The sequence below is a fragment of the Panthera tigris genome, chromosome B2 (genome assembly GCF_018350195.1).
Source record: "Panthera tigris isolate Pti1 chromosome B2, P.tigris_Pti1_mat1.1, whole genome shotgun sequence".
Lineage (NCBI taxonomy): Eukaryota > Metazoa > Chordata > Mammalia > Carnivora > Felidae > Panthera > Panthera tigris.
This window is the reverse complement of record NC_056664.1, coordinates 139463336-139469335: the sequence shown is the minus strand read 5'-3', so window position 1 is coordinate 139469335 and position 6000 is coordinate 139463336.

Here is a 6000-nt window from a genome sequence, read left to right as displayed (position 1 = left end):
TGGTCTTCTATATAAAAATTTTTGATATTTAACAGGTTCTCAACCCATGTTAGGTAGGTATTAGAAAAAATAAGAAGAGATTCAAGAAGGTCAAGAGTCTAATATTTTATTTAAAGTACAATTGGACCGCTTTCATTTTCTAATTTGATAAATAAATAAAGAAGATTCCCTTCTATCTGTAAAAAAAGATGCTGCTCTCAGGTTTGATGAACTCAGACTAACCACGTTGCAAGTGTTCGGTAGCCGCATGCAGCTACTGGCTACTCTATTGGAAAGTGACGAGTGACTATTCTAATAAATTGCATTGCTAAGAAACAGCTTGAAGAGGTCAGGAGAGATTCTCAATACTGGTTGCACATCAGAATCACTTGGAGGCACTTTAACAATATCCTGACGTCTCGGGCCCATTCCCAGAAAAATCTCATTTACTTGATCGGTGTCAAATGTAGGCACCAGTATTTTTAAACATCTCCCCCAATTGATTCTAATGTGCAGCCAGATCAAGAATTAAGGGGGCGGATGGAAGGGCAACCGAAGGTAGGATCGACCTACATCCGTCGGATCCATCTACATATGTTTCTTTGGTGCTATGGTCTGAGTGTGCCCCCTTTAAATACATGTGTTGAAATTCTAACCCCCAAAGATGATGGCATTAGGAGGAGAGGCCTTTGGGAGGTACTTAGATCATGAGGGGAGGAGCCTCATGAATGGGATTAGTGTCCTTAGAAAGAGATGGTACAGAGTTGCCTCCTGCTTCCGCCATGTGAGGACACAGTGAGAAGTTGGCCCTCTGCAGCCACAGGGAAAGCCTTCACCAGAACTTGACCATGTTGGGGCCATGATCATAGACACCCAGCCTCCAGAACTGTGAGAAATAGGTGTTTGTTGTTACAAGGCACCCAGTGGATGGTGCTGAATGGACCAAGTCACTTGGCAAAAGGAAAAAGAAGATAATACTAACACCACTAAGACATCTATGACTCGGAGGCACTTTCAGAAGGATTGTTTTCTTCACTTCACGTAGTCCCGTGTGCAGATCTTGCTGCTGTTTTGTTGAAGGCGTAGTAGAAACGTGGAAACATCAAGTTGGTTCACCCATTGCAGTTGTACTGAATCAGAGCAGAGACGAAGTTTCAGATGAAGTGACCAGTCGGGAGACCTGCTCTTTCCACGGTACCATCTTGCTTGACTTGTCTTGTTTAATGGTAATGCAAGTGTGTCTTCAGTTGGAACTATGGGTCTGCTCTTCCTTATCTCCTTGTCTAACGAAATGCAATTTCCTCACTTTGAAAGGAAACTAGAAACAAATTTCATTAGTAATAAGAAAACACAGTCAACGGCTCCTTTCCACAGAGGCAATGTTTTCTAGATAATTTTCTAGATAATTTTTTCAAATGTTTTGTGTGTGTGCGCGCGCGTGTGTGTGTGTCTGTGTGTGTGGAGGGGGGAGGCGTGCGGAGGAGTTCTCAAAACACGATGACTAAAAACAGGCCTTTTCCTCTCACTTTTCTGTCTTCAAGGGAACTTCCTCTATATCATCCTTTGTATTTGATTCTCCAAGTTGAAAGAGCTGTTCCCCTCGATGTCTGAGACACTTTTCTAGCCGACTTATGCATTTCAAAGTTCAATTTCTTGGAACTTGCTCAGAACTTGTTTGTGGGGACGCAGGATCATTGACATCGTGGTACACCCATGGGTTCTGATGGCCTGACGGGGGTGGGGGCGGGCACACAGGTGCCGCTCTGGTACTTGGGGCCAGGGTGGGGGCCGTTGGCTCAATGGGAACTGTTCTCCACATTCTCACAGAGATTTCCTATGAGCTCTCCTGAAGTCAAATGTTTGACGAAAGGTATTTTGTGATTTATTTATCATATGGAATTTAGGACATTTAATCTGTGATTTGAATCTCAGACCTGAAATGACTTAAGCCCTTTTATTTCAATTCACTCTATGGTCACTAGTTTTAGGTGAAGGAGATATCTATTTGAAGCTAAGAATTACAGTTACTTTCCAATGCTTTACTTACAGTGTTTCTCTTGGCCTACTTTTCATGTACTTCAAAAATCACTAAATAGAACAGAATAGGAATTTGGCTCTCTCACTGATCTCGGTTGTCCTCAATTTCTCCTTTAACATTAATAGTGTAAGTAGATCCACCTAATTAAACCATTTATTTGTCATTCTTGCCGTAGAGGTCGTACGTGTGACCTTAGAGTTGCACTGCTGAGAACCTTAATTCTGAAATACAGTTGACCCTTGAACGACAGATTTGAACTGCAGGAGTCCACTTATATGAGGGTTGTTTTTAAGAAATAACAGTACAGTCCTCTACAAGCATTGCTTCTTCCTTATGATTTTCTTAATGACATTTTATTTGCTAGTTTGCTTTATTATAAACATATAGCGTATAATGCATATGACATACAAAAGATGTTTTCACTGACTGCTTATGTTATCAGTAAGGCTTCTGGGCAACAGTAGGCTATCTGTAGTTGAGTTTTTGTGGAGTCAAAAGTTATACATGGATTTTAGACCGTGGGGGGTCAGCCCTCCTAAACCTTGTGTTGCTGAGGGTCAACTGTGCGTTCCCACAAACTTCTAGTTTTGAATGCCTGGATCTAAAAAACTTCACTCAGTAAACCCATGTCACAAGTTCCTGAAATTTGGGGACTACTGGTCCAAATAAAGGCATTTATCCATCCAAGAGCAGAGGAGATTCAGGGACGCACTGCCCCATAGGAACCTAAAGAAAGAAAATAATTCAGGAGATGTTTTGCAGAAACCAAACATTTTGGTACGTATAGTTCCAGGTAAGAAATTGAGATTGGATTTGGACAGGTTTCCAAACGCCTTGCCAATCCTCATGGATCAGCATGACCTCCTTTACCACCACTGTCCCACAAAGAACTGTCAACATATGTCTTTTTTTTAAAAAAAAAAAATTGCTGTAATGTTATACACCCACGGAACAGAGAGTTCCAAATTGAATTGGAAGAGAGCTTTATATTTTATAACATCATATACATCATACCAATTTTATAATAAGATACATGGTAACTTTCGCAGTTATTGGAACAACAAAAAAATCATGCTAATTCTTGCAGGTAGATTTTTACTGGATTATTCTTGGAGCAGGCCAAGAAGGAGGTAGAGGGGTTAATAAATTATTCCCCCACCCAAAGATACATTCGTTCTCTCCCCAAACATCTGTGTGATATACCATGTTGTCACGTAGAGGGGAGCAAATCTGGTAAAATCGTCCTCAAATGCACTCTTCGGGTTTGGTAGACTTCATGACCATTCTTTTTTCAGACTGGGCCGTTACTTTGCCTCTAGGCGATGTCCCGCTAACCTTACAGGAACCAACAGAAGAGCTGGTTAGGAACAGGCCCCACTGTTTCTTTTCCTCGTCTCCCGAAAGGGACAACGTGTCTCCCCGGCACCTTCAAGGCAGAGGGAGAACACACGGCCCATATTACAGAAACCTCCTTTGTACCTATCACGAACCGCAATAGCAAGAAATCCACGAACCGCCTGAAAACTGCTCAGGACGCTGCGCGAGAAAGCTGTACCGTATGTATCAAAGGAAGCAGCCAAAGGACACCCTTTCGAAGGGGAAAATTGCCCGCCAAGAGCGCCGTGGACAATCAACATGAAAACAGGGGCTGATAGAATCCCAGCTAAAGGAACAAATGTTAAGCATTCTCCCTTCAGCTCAGCTGGCCTATTATACCTCTGAATACCCAGGCTCACAATGCCTCCCCTCCCTCCCTCCAATTTCAGAAGTGTCAGACGGGAGACACAGTGCCAGCAAAAAAAAAACAAAAAACAAAAAACAAAAAACAAAACAAAAAAAAAAACCAAACAACCTTCCACCGCTCTCTTGTTAGCTAACTGCGCTGTTTTGTTCCGTGGTTACATGTCTGCACAGGCCGTCATTGTGTCAGTCATAATTACCACCTGTTCGCCCGCTCCCTTCAGGTTCCATCACCTCCGCGGCATTAAGCAGCCAGCGGCAGGAAGCAGTGTCGATTGCCCGGGAGCAGCGACTGTCAGGCCCTGGGTTTCAGAGCATAATTGCCGCCCGCGCGCACGGGTAGCCCTGGCCTCTTCCCCTCCTTCCCCTCCCGGGATCGGGAAGGAAAAGACCCAGCCGTTTGCATTCTTTAGGCAGAGGAGATCAGAGGCACCTCAGATGTCATTTTCATGCCGTGAATCAGATCTGAACTCTCTCTCTCTCTCACGCACACGCGCGCACACACACACACACACACACACGCGCGCGCCATTCTGTTAAAAAAAAAAAAAAGTTCCAGTTTTGAAACCTGTACAGACCCCACCTCCTTGCCCCTGTTCGGTGCTGTTTACTGCTCGGGGCTGCGTGGGTTGCTTGCTTTTTAATGGTATCACCTTCGGACGTTTTTGGCAGCGGACTTGTTCGGATGACATACAGGCATCTCTCCCACTCTAACGTCACATGGGACAAATAACAGGTAGCGTTAGCTGCCATTAGTTGAGCACTTAGTGCAGCCTTTCACGCTAATTAATCTTCACGGGGCTCCCATTTGGTAGGTACCATTTTTATTGCCTTTCATGGATGAAAATAGCAAAGCATAGCGTGGTTAAGTTCTACCAGCTCCTTGAACTTTTCTTTCCTCCAAACCTCCGCACGCGGGGTACGCGTAATGGAGCCCTTTCCTTCTCAGCAAGCTAACTCCATCTCAAATATCAGTTGCTTGGGAAAGCCTTTCCTGACCTCATCCTCCAGCCTGAATTAAATATTCTTATGAACTTGACTGATATCATTTGCATAACTCTCATAGAGGCTACCATAATTGTCGGTGGTATGTCTATCACTTCCTTAATGGGGGAGGGGACTATAAATCTCCCCAATAAATCTGTTCCCTGAGTCAACTGTCTTCTGACCCAGCACTAGTTTAACATCTATATAATTATTAGCAGGAAAAGGATGATGGAAATTATGGCATTCTTTTTGGCCACTGTTTGTTTCCCTTTAATTTGCCAAAATGTGTCAAATAAGGGAGGGCTCTTCAATTTTATGTGGTTATCATGAAGCCCCAGTCATGAATGTTTACTACTGACACCATATTGCTTGGGAAGAGAATATTACTTGGAATTATTAAAATGTCATCTTTATGCAAATAGAGTCTGTAGGTTCAAACCGTAATGCTTTCATGTGGGGACCTGACGGGATTACAGTTATTTTGCCTTCTAGTGATCTCAGGGAGGGGAGGGGGGGATGGAGTCATGTTGAAAAGGCCAATGGTTCCCAAAGTTGGCTGACCATGAGAATTATCTGAAGAACTTCGAGAAAACACAGATGTCCCGGTATCCCACCACCACTGAATCCGCATGTTTGGAGGCGAGGCCAAGGAAAGTGCATGTGTCAAACTCCCCTGAGTTAATTTTGATGACCAGCCAGTTTTGAATGCAGCTATCTTCTAGGCCTTGAGGTGGCTTTAAGTGGTTTGGTTTAAGCAATTACTGAACGCACATAAGAGCGATCTTCTGACGTCTGGACGTGGGACCCCCGAGAGGATAAAATAAACAACTCACCAGTCATATCAGTAGCATGAAGAAAATGAAGAAGAAATGTACATTTCCTTTTGGTCGGGATTCTCCATGACAGGCTCAATTAGAATAACCTGGAGGAGCTTTTCTACGAGGCCTATGCCCTGGAGCCCACAGCTGCCAGTTAAATCAGACTCTCAAATCTGAGCAAGACTCAGACCTCAGGGTTCTTTGAAAAGTAACCAGATGACGCAACCAGGTCGGTGGTGGAAGGAACGGCCCAATCAAGGAAGTTTGAACCCGGGGTCCTTCAGAAATCATCGTGCGCTGGGAAAACTGGACCTTCCCCAAGACTTACCAAGAGGCTGTGAAAACAGAATTCTGTGAATTGGTATATTTGAGAGATGTTCCCGACTGCCTACGCCCATCTGTGAGGTGTATGGGCGTAGTTCCTATCGATGTCTCCCT